Raw genomic sequence first — 11,141 nt, forward strand, 5'->3', positions numbered from 1 at the left:
TGAAGAAGGCGTTTGGTATGCTTTCCTTTATTGGTCAGAGTATTGAGCACAGAAGTTGGGAGGTCATGTTGCGACTGTACAGGACATTGGTTCGGCCACTGTTGGAATATTGCGTGCAATTCTGGTCTCTTTCCTATCGGAAAGATGTTGTGAAACTTGAAAGGGTTCAGAAAAGATTTACAAGGATGTTGCCCGGCTTGGGGGATTTGAGCTATAGGGAGAGATTGAACAGGATGGTGCTGTTTGCCCTAGAGCATCGGAGGGGTGACGTTATATAGTTTACAAAATGATGAGGGGCATGAATAGGGTTTGGGGAGTCCAGAACTAGAGGGCATAGGTTTAGGGTATGAGGGGAAAGATATAAAAGTGAGCTAAGGGGCAAATTTTCCACACTGAGGGTGGAACATGTATGGAATGAACTGCCAGAGGAAGTGGTGGAGGCTGGTGAGTCCAGAACTAGAGGGCATAGGTTTAGGGTATGAGGGGAAAGATATAAAAGTGAGCTAAGGGGCAAATTTTCCACACTGAGGGTGGTACATGTATGGAATGAACTGCCAGGGGAAGTGGTGGAGGTTGGTACAATTGCAACATTTAAGAGGCATTTGGATGGTTATATAAATAGGAAGGGTTTGGAGGGATATGGGCCGGGTGCTGGTATATGGGACTAGATTGGGTTGGGATATCTGGTTGGCGTGGACGGGTTGGACCATGGGGTCTGTTTCCATGCTGTACATCTCTATGACTCTTTGACTCTATGATGCGATCAGTCACTGTAGGAGCCTGAGTGGCATGGGCTATGGTGGGATTTGTGGCAGAATTGTGTGAGGCATCTGGTGAGGCCTACTGCGATGTCGAGAGTAACTCGCTGCATCTTTTAACCATCTGCCAAGCCATGTGGTGAGCTTCTCAACAGGCAGCAGTGAGCTCTCAATTAATTACTGCATGTTAAACACCTTGCTAACACCACAACTCACTTTACTGACCTCGAGGGCTGTTAATCCAGAGACCCAGGTGATGTTCGAGCGACCAGGGCTCAAATCCCACTGCAGCAGATGGTAGAATCTGAATTCAATAAAAACTGGAATTAAGAGTCTAATAATGACCATGCAACGATTTTAGTGGAAAACCCATCTAGTTCACTAATGTCCCCTTAGGGAAGAAAACTGCCATCTTCACCAGGCCTGACCGACACGTGACTGCAGGCCAGTAACAACATGGGTGACTCTTTACTGCCCCCTGAGTAATGAAGGGTTGGCAATAAATGCTGCCTAGCCAGCCATTCCCTCATCTCATCAATTAATGAAAATTAAATTAATATTCGGCTTCCTACCTTACCAAACACATCAAACAAGCAAGACACAGAGAATTTCTGATGTGGAAACAAAGCAGGTGATGTTAGATTGCCTCTGGTTGTGAAGAGATTTCAGTATTAAGCAGCATCTTAGGATACAATCCACTGGCATCAGCCACACACACTGATTGACCACAGACATTGACATGCAACTTTTAAAGCTGACATTCCAATGCAGCACTGAGGGAGTACTCTACACTGAAAAAGACTCCATCTTTCAGACGATATGTTAACCCATGGTTCCATCTGCCTTTTTGGCAGATATTCTGATGTGAAACAGAGTTGAGGAGTTACCCCCAGTGTCCTGACTAATACCTATCCCTTTATTAACATCACCAAATAACAGATTATCTAGTCATTACCACATTGCAAACATGGACTAGTCTGTTTCCTACATTATGGCATAAAGTACTTCATTGGCCATTAAGTGCTTTCTGATTGTGTAAAGTGCTACATATATGCAAGTCTTTCTCTCTTCGTTTAAATTATGAAGACAGATTATCGGGTCATTTAGCACGGTGTTGTTTGTGGAACCTGGTTGACTGGTCATTGCCTGTCTCCTGATTTGAAGATGATGTCTGCTTAAGGTTACAAGTTTCTGTCATGTGACTGAACAAGCCAATTCTGCAAATCATTGCGAATGAGGGCCATGAGGCTCTGTGAGATAGTGAGATCTGGAGTGCAGGATCTGCTGCCTTTCCTGTCCTTCTTTGCTATCCTGACATTCAGACATTGTGACTCAAAAGCATGATACACCTTCATAGATAAATTGTTGTCATTGTAAGTAAAGAGTACTGGGCTAATGGTAAGATTCTTGACAGTATAGATGAGCAGAGAGATCTCAGTTTCCACTTACATAGATCCCTGAAAGTTTCCACCCAGATTGATAGGGTTGTTAAGAAGACATATGGTATGTTAGCTTTTATTAGTAGAGGCATTGAGTTTCAGAGCCGTGAGGTCATTCTGCATCTGTACAAAACTCGAGTGTGGCCACACTTGGAGTATTGCATACAGTTCTGGCCACTGCATTATAGGAAGGATATGGAAGCTTTGGAAAGGATTCAGAGGAAATTTAATAGGATGTTGCCTGGTATGAAGGGAAGGTCTTATGATGAAAGGCTGAGGGACTTGAGGCTATTTTCGTTAGAGAGAAGAAGGTTGAGAGGTGATTTAATTGAGACTTAAAAGATAATCAGAGGGTTAGATAGGGTGGACAGTGACAGCCTTTTTCTTCGGCTGGTGATGGCTAGCACAAGGGGACATAGGTTTAATTTGAGGGGTGAGTGATAGAGGACAGATGTCAGAGGTAGTTTCTTTACTCAGAGAGTAGTAGGGGTGTGGAATGCACTGCCTGCAACAGTAGCAGACTCACCAACTTTAAGGGCATTTAAATGGTCATTGGATAAACATATGAATGAAAATGGAATAGTGTAGGTTAGATAGGCTTCAGATTGATTCCATAGGTCAGCGCAACATCGAGAATCGAAGGGTCTGTACTGCACTATAATTTTCTATGTTCTCTATGTTCTATATCAGTGAAAGTGAAAGTCACCATATTGTCAGAGGACCATAAGCTGCTCTGTCATTAGACAGAGATGTGACTGTTGGTGAGCGTAACCTGAGAGTCACTGACGAGGGGAAAGCTTGAGAAGACGATGTCTTCATCAGAACCCCAGGAAGTGGTCGTCAGCCCCTCCCAGTTATTAATGCATTTTAAAGGACCTGGCAGTGTGTCTTCGTAGTGTTTTATTTTTGTTGGTCATTTGGAAGTTAGAAGAACTTTATGAACTCTCAACTCTCGGTTAGGTCGCCCCTGGAGTGCGTTATGCAGTTTTGGCCTGCTTACCTCAGGAATGGTATTATTATCACGGAGAGAGCTCTTCAAAGATTCACCAAACTTGTTCCTGGGATGAAAGGAGATAGTGTGGACAAAATGTATTCCAAAAGGCTCAGCCTTTGAGTATATTTAAAGTAGAGATCAACAGGATTCTAAATGCCTTTGAAACAACGGGATATTGGGTTAGTGGGTTTGAAAGGCATTGAAATGGATGATCAAGCATGATCATGCAGAATGAGAGAGCAGGAATGTTGGGCTGAATGGCCTACCCCTGCTCCTATGCTCTTGATGGGAAGTTGATGACTGGGTTTCTCTATTTCATAGACTGTGAAGTACAGTGGGTCATCCCAAGTTTGCGAAAGATGCAATAGAAATAAATGGCCATCCTTTCCCATTCTCGCAATCTTCCTGTCATCACTTCTAGCCACTAGTATAGGTATAGGCAGGAAGGCCTGAACCCTCAAAACATCTCAGTATTTAATTCAGGCCAATGTAAGAAGCGATGTATTCCGAAGTATTCTCTACATCCCTGTTATCTAGGCATAGAACCCAGAAGAAAATTAGCCCATTTATCACAAAACTGAATATTAAAGTATCAGTTTATTGCTATCAAGCATTAACTATTGGTATCAAAATTCCTTTTTAATGAGCATGAATGAAAAGGCAAGGTTAAAGCAGTGTGACTGGGAGATATTACTTTAACAATGCAACAGCATCTATTGTAGCTCTTATAGTCAGAGATCAATCATTGTCACTCAGTCCTATAACTTAACTGATAAAAGAAATTTCCTACAACTGTAACCTGCTAGGTATATTCAGCAATCAATTCTTGTCAATGTTTTAACATTTATACATGTAGTTACCAGTCTGAAAAATTGCTGGTGAGCAAGATTAGAGATAAAGATTTGATTAGATTTCAGCCTGTTTGTGTTACACTATGTTTACAATACAGATACAGGCAATTGGTACAAATGCTAGTCTTTATATTCCACCCGATCCCTGTCTCTCTCTGTTCTATCGAACTGCATCATTACATTGCTCTTTTTCCCTTATGTTTAACTAACTTTCCCTTGCAATAATGAGTCACTCTAACCTCTCTGTGGGTAGGGGGTTTCTCCTGAATCTCTTACTGGTGTTTTCTTATTCATTCACAGGATGAGGGCATTGCTGGCTGGGTCAGCATTTATTGCCCATCCCTAATTGCCCAGAGGAAACATAGAACAGTACAGCATAATACAGGCCCTTTGGCCCTTAATGTTGTGCTGACCTTTTATCCTACTCTAATGTCAAACTAACCTACATACCCTTCATTTTACTATCATCCATCTGCCTATCCAAGAGTCACTTAAATGTCCCTAATGTTCTGGATGTAGGTTTGCTTGCTGAGCTGGAAGGTTCAGTTTCTACTCAACAAGCAAACCTACATCCAGAACCTCAACCTGAGCTACAAATCTTCTCAAAATTCTCTGTTCCTAATGTATCTGACTAGTTATCTGGGCAGTTGAAAGTCAACCACATTGCTGTGGGTCTGGAGTTACATGTAGGCTAGAACAGGCAAGGATGGCCATTAGTGAACTAGATAAGTTTTTCAACTATAAACAATGGATTCATGGTCAACATTGGATTCTTAATTTCAGACTTTTATTGAATTCAATTTCCACCATCTGCCTTAGTAGAATTTGAATCTGTGTCTTCAGAACATTATCTTGGTCTTTGGATTTATCATCTTGCGATAATACCACTGTCTGTCACCCTCCTTAGTTTATAATCTTTATTAGACAAGACTTTACTGGTTGGGTGTGGGCATTTCCAGCATGCCAGTCAGCATTTGTTGTGCACCCCTAAATGCCCTTGAACCAAGTGGCTTGCTAGGCTATTTTACAGGGAGGTACATTGTTTCAGTCATGGAGTCATGTGTTAACTAGATTGGGAAAGGATGACAGATTTCTTTCCCTGAAGGGCACTTTAAACCACATTTCTTTCTTAGGACAAGCAATGATAGTTGTCATGGTCACCATTACTGAGTTTAGCTTTGAAATGCAGATTTGTTGATTCAATTTAAATTCCAGCTGCCATATTGGGATTTCAACTCATGTCCTCAGTGCATTAGAGCAGACCATGAGATCACTAGTCTAATACCATTACCATCAGGTCTGAAGTTACAACTCAATTTCTGCTTCTGTTCAATGTTTTCTAACATGTGTAATTTCTGTAGCTGGTGCTGTGTTAGTAATATCAGTCCTAACTATATTACCCTCGGACAGAGAGGTTGTAAGGCCGAGGTGGACAGCAGTCTACCAAAACCTCTAGAGTCAACAGTTCGTGAGGCCTTAGGATTTTTGTTTTAACTTCTCGTTTCCCCCCATGGGTTTCCTTTTTACCCTGTGGAAAAGAAAGCTATTGTAATGATGACTGTGTAACCATAACCATGGTTGATTGTTCAACCAATGCTCTTTAGGGGCTGAAATCCACCATCCTTACCTAGACTGACTTACATGTGAGTCCAGATCCACAACAATATGGTTGACTCTTAACCGTCCTGTGAAAATGGCCAATCAGTTCAAGCTGAAAATGTGTTGCTGGAAAAGCGCAGCAGGTCAGGCAGCATCCAGGGAACAGGAGAATCGACGTTTCAGGCATAAGCCCTTCACTCACAGTTTAATTGATATAGAATTGCAGGAGGCCATTTGGCCCTTGGTGCTAGAACCAGCTCTTCAAAAGAATGATCCAATTTTGTCCTAAATCCTGTTTTCTCCCCAAAGCAGAATTAGATGGGAATCCAGCTGCAGATGTTTGCCCTGGATATGGCAGCAAGGGGAAATCTGTACCCTGTACTGCAGGCAGGGTCCTAGAGTTCCAGCTGGACTGGGTGGTATACAATGGGGCTTACTCTTCCCCCAGGACCAGCAATAAAAGTCACATCACTAGATGACAACAGCCTGGTCCAATGCCCACTGGTTCCTGAAGAAGGGCATGTGCCCGAAACGTCGAATCTTCTGTTCCCTAGATGCTGCCTGACCTGCTGTGCTGTTCCAGCAATAAAGTTTCAGCTTTGATCTCCAGCGTCTGCAGACCTCACTTTCTCCTCAATGCCCACTGGTCCTGAGTCAGTGCAGTCTCAGCTGTCCAGAGGAATGACCAGCAGTACAGGAAGAAGGACAATGTCCATCAACGTAAATGCTGGCATCTTCTGTCCAGTGGCTCACGCTCACTCTATCTCTTCTTCTCCACCCACCCCCCAGCAAGGCTCAAGCTCTATTACTCTCCCATTATCTGCGATATCTTTCTCTTCACCCTCATCCCAACCATAGACACCACTAACCCTGCATGTCCTCTGTGATGTCTCCCCATGTGCGCCAACAGTAATAGCTGTGCCACCCACTTTCACCTTCCATAATGACACAGTCGCCTTTTCCTTCCAGGAGGAAAACAGCCTTCTACAGGGCAAAAATAGTCAAGATGGTAGGTGTGCTGCTAATCATTCGCTCTCCATCCATTATAAGAACATAAGAACATGAGAAATAAGAGCAGGAGTAAGCCATCTAGCCCATTGAGCCTTCTCCACCATTCAATAAGATCATGGTTGATCGTTTTGTGGACTGGGCTCCACTTAGCTGCCCGCTTACCATAACCTTTATTCATAGAACATAGAAAAGTACAGTGCAGAACAGGCCCCTAGGCCCACGATATTGTGCCGAGGTTTAATCCTAATTAAAATATAATAAGTTAACCTACACACCCCTCAACTCACTGCTATCCATGTGCATGTCCAGCAGTCGCATAAATGTCCCCAATGACTCTGCTTCCACCACCACCGCTGGCAATGCATTCCATGCATTCACAACTCTCTGCATAAAGAACCTACCTCTGACGTTCCCTCTATACCTTTCTCCTAATGTCTTCAAACTATGACCCCTCATACCAGTCAGTCCTGCCCTGGGGAGAAGTCTCTGGCTATTGACTCTATCTATTCCTCTCATTATCTTGTATACCTCGACTTGCACACCCAGATCCCTCTGTTCTTCCACACTGCCAAGAATCCTGTTTTTAATCTTTTATTCAGCATTCGAGTTTGACCTTCCAAAATGCATCACTTCGCACTTATCCAGGTTGAACTCCATCTGCCATTTCTCAGCCCAGCTCTGCATCCTGTCAATGTCTCGCTGCAGCCTGCAATAGCCCTTGATACTATCAATGGCACCTCCAAACTTTGTGTCATCTGCAAATTTACTAACCCACCCCTCAACCTCCTCATCCAAGTCATTTATAAAAACTACAAAGAGCAGTGGCCCAAGAACAGAGCCCAGCGGGACCCCACTCATCACTGACCTCCAGGCAGAATACGTTCCATCCACAACCACTCTCTGCCTTCAGTCAGCCAACCAATTCTGAATCCAGATAGCCAAATCTCCCAGTATTCCATACTTCCTGACTTCATGAATGAACTTTATTGTTCAAAAATCTATCCATCTTTGCTTTAAAAGCATTCAACAAGATCGCCTCAACTGCTTCACTGGGCAGGGAATTCCACAGATTCACAACCCTTTGGGTGAACAAGTTCCTCAACTCAGTCCTAAATCTGCTCCCTCTTACTTTGAGGCTATGCCCCCTAGTTCTAGTTTCACCCACCAGAGGAAACAACCTCCCTGCTTCTGTCTTATCTATTCCCTTCTTAATTTTATATGTTTCTGTAAGAGCCCCCCCTCATTCTTCTAAATTCCAATGAGTATAGTCCCATTTCACCCACCAGAGGAAACAACCTCCCTGCTTCTGTCTTATCTATTCCCTTCTTAATTTTATATGTTTCTGTAAGAGCCCCCCTCATTCTTCTAAATTCCAATGAGTATAGTCCCAGTTTACTCAATCTCTCCTCACACGTCAACCCTCTCAACTCTGGAATCAACCTCCTGAATCGCCTCTGTACCCCGTCCAGTACCAGTGCATCCTTTTTTAAGTAAGAAGACCAAAACTTCACACAGTAATCCAGGTGTGGCCTCACCAGTACCCTACACAGCTACAGCATAACCTCCCTATTTTTAAAGTCCATCCTCTACCAATGAAGGACAATATTCCATTTGCTTTCCTAATTACCTGCTGCACCTGTAAACCAACTTGTGATTCATGCACGAGGACACCCAAGTCCCTCTGCACAGCAGCATGCTGCAATTTTCCACCATTTAAATAATAGGCTGTTATTGCTACCAAAATAAATGATCTCACATTTACCAACTGCTGCAACTACCAGCCCTTGCCCACTCTCTTTATCTATCTAAAGATATCCCTCTTTATTTTCCTCCACAGACTTTCAGTATCCTCTGACAGTTTGCTCTATGAATCATTTTAATGTCATCTGCAAATTTTGACATAATACACTTGGTCCCCAACTCTAAATCACTATATAAATTGTAAATAATTGCAGTCCCAACACTGATCCCTGAGGCATACCACTAGCCACTGATCATCAACCAGAAAAACAACCATTTATCACCACCCTTGCTTTCTGTTAGTTAATCAAACTTCTATCCATGCTAATATATTACCTATAATACTGTGCACCTTTATCTTATGTGGCAGCCTTTTGTGCAGCACATTGTCAAATGCTTCAGGAAATCCAGATGCACCACATCCACCAGTTCCCATTGTTCACTATGCTCGTAATGGCCTCAAATTAACATGAGGAGACAATTCTTATTCTATGCTTTGATGTACTGTTCCAGGCACCCCTGAGCAAAGGCTATTCTCCTTCAAGATGACAGGTCTGCTGACAACTACAATAAGCTGATAACTTTCTCAACCCTATTCTCTCGCTTTCTCCTCCGTAACCTGTGATACTCAAGAGCCTATCTATCACAGTCTTAAATATTCTCAAACCTGATGAGGTAACATTTCAGTGTTTATGGAAAAGAGCACACTCTCTTCAAACTTTTTGTCTTGCGAATTATTCTGATAAGTGCAAGAATTACCAAACTGGAAAACAGACCAACACTTCTAGCGCAAGGTGAGTAAAAGATGAAAAGCTTCAACAAATGCGTCTTTTTTTCAGCTGTGCTTAAGAACTGTGCTACCAAGCACCTATTTGATCTCGCATGATCTACTCAAGAATGTTTTCACAAATTTGGCCCATTGTACCTGTACCAGCTCTATTACCTTGTGCCGATCTCCTGTTTTCTCCCCCTATCACTAAACAAGTTGAAGATCTAAAACATCATCCAATGTCCTCTTGAATGCTGAGTTGACCCAACCTCCACCACATTTCCAGGACGTGCATTCTATACCTTAACAATTCAAAAAGTTGAAGTTTTTTTTCTGATATCGTCTTTGCTTTAATTGAACACCACTTTAAAGCTTTGCCTTCTTGTTCGTGATTCTTTTATGAGCTTCACCCTGTTCAGCCTACTCATAATTCTAAAAACCCCAATCAAACCTCCTCTTAACCTTCTTCTCTCTGGGTAGAACAGTCCCAATTTTTTCAATCTCTCCTCATGATACAGTGCCTAATGGCTGATAAGGCCTCTTCCATTGCTGCACAAGGTGTGCAAATCAATTCATATCAAGGTATTGCAAGAGGGGCCAGGAATTCTGAAATCTCAGCTTAATATCCCACAAGCTCATGCGGCTGGACAGTGGCTGCAGATACAAAAGGTCAAAGGGTTTCACAGAATCCCACAGCTTTCCTGCAATCCATCAATTCAGCCCAGAGAACTGGCAGTGGAACACGAACCTGATCCACTTCTGCTCCAATCTCTGCCACAATGCTCCCACTGTTGTTCAGAACCCAAACAAGGCTGTAACAATAGCAATGTTCAAACTCATAAACTTTACAATTTAGAAGGACAAAGGGAACAAGTGCTTGGAAAGACCACGACTTGAGAGTTGCCTTCAAAGCTACATACCATTTTGATTTGGAATTATAAGCCTGTTTCTTCAGATCATTGGGTGAGAATCTTGGTGTTATCTCTCAACAGCATTGTGGATTGGATATCACATGACCAGTTGAACTAAAATGTTCCAAAAAGGTGGCTCATATCTGCCTTCTCAATGGAGTTATGGACAGGCACAAACATACTGGCCTTGCCACTGATACTCATATCTTGTGAATGATTATAAAACAATTGTGCAGCTTGATAGCACTATCAGTGGCACCTTCCACCACTTTACTGACGATTAAGAGAGTTTGTTGAAGTGGCAATTGACTGAGTTGGATTTGTCCTGCTTTTTGTGGCCAGTACACAGATGGACAGTTTTCCACATTGCCAGGTAGATTCCAGTGTTGTAGTTGTACTGGAACAGCTCGTCTAGGGATGCAACTGTTTGCAGAGCCAGAATAGTCTTTGCAGTATCCATTGTCCTAATTTGAAACACCTTCAGCTACTTCGTTTATGACCTTCTCTCCGTCATTAAGGTCAGAAGCCCGGATGTTCGTCAATGATTGAACAATCCTCAGCACCATTCACAATTCCAGAGATTCTGAAGCAGTCAGTGTCAAATGCTGTAAGACCTGGATAACATCAGGCTTGGACTTATAAGTGACAAGGAACATTCATGCCAACCAAGGCAATTACCACTCCCAACATCAGACAATCAGACCACTGCCCCTTGACATTCAATGGCAATATCATCATTAAATTGCCCACTACCAACATTCTGGGGTTACCATTGACAAGAAACTGGGCTTTCACTGTCAACAGGGGTGGTACCAGGGGACTGGAGAATGGCGAATGTTGTGCCCCTGTTCAAAAAAGGGAATAGGGATAACCCTGGGAATTACAGGCCAGTTAGTCTTACTTTGGTGGTAGGCAAAGTAATGGAAAGGGTACTGAGGGATAGGATTTATGAGTATCTGGAAAGACACTGCTTGATTAGGGACAGCCAGCACGGATTTGTGAAGGGTAGGTCTTGCCTTACAAGTCTGATTGAATTCTTCGAGGAGGTGACCAAGCATGAGGATGAGGG

The 11,141-nt window shown here is 42.9% G+C and overlaps 1 long non-coding RNA gene across 1 annotated transcript in view; it reads left to right on the forward strand.

Annotated features, from left to right (window-relative positions):
* LOC122555320 overlaps positions 1 to 11,141 on the forward strand; it is a 16,954-nt gene that overhangs the window by 5,646 nt on the left and 167 nt on the right. Inside the window, exon 2 of the long non-coding RNA XR_006313231.1 lies at positions 2,608 to 2,616. This is a non-coding gene — a long non-coding RNA (uncharacterized LOC122555320). The remainder of the gene's footprint in view (positions 1 to 2,607; positions 2,617 to 11,141) is intronic.

This window comes from Chiloscyllium plagiosum, chromosome 1 (genome assembly GCF_004010195.1).
Source record: "Chiloscyllium plagiosum isolate BGI_BamShark_2017 chromosome 1, ASM401019v2, whole genome shotgun sequence".
In the NCBI taxonomy this organism is placed as follows: Eukaryota; Metazoa; Chordata; class Chondrichthyes; order Orectolobiformes; family Hemiscylliidae; genus Chiloscyllium; species Chiloscyllium plagiosum.